Below are 256 nucleotides of genomic sequence, written 5' to 3'. Positions count from 1 at the left end.
CAGAAATCCCTTTGTCCAATAACTGGACAACAAGGAGCAAGGCCGATTATTGTGTCGTACTGAAGCTTCCTCTTGAAGTCTTCCATTTTTAAGGTCTCGCCTCAGGGTAAATATTGAGCCGCGAACTCTGTCATACTGAGCACTCTCGCTTCCATGCGACGAAAGGAACGAAGCAATATCTTTGTGGTAGAGAGACCCGGTAAGAGTCAGTGAAGCGAAGAAGTTAGGATGTGGGTGTGAATAACTTTTATCTATA

The sequence above is a fragment of the Penaeus monodon genome, chromosome 28 (assembly GCF_015228065.2).
Source record: "Penaeus monodon isolate SGIC_2016 chromosome 28, NSTDA_Pmon_1, whole genome shotgun sequence".
NCBI classification, from domain to species: Eukaryota; Metazoa; Arthropoda; class Malacostraca; order Decapoda; family Penaeidae; genus Penaeus; species Penaeus monodon.
The sequence above is the reverse complement of the archived record's forward strand: the minus strand, read 5'-3'. Positions refer to the sequence as shown.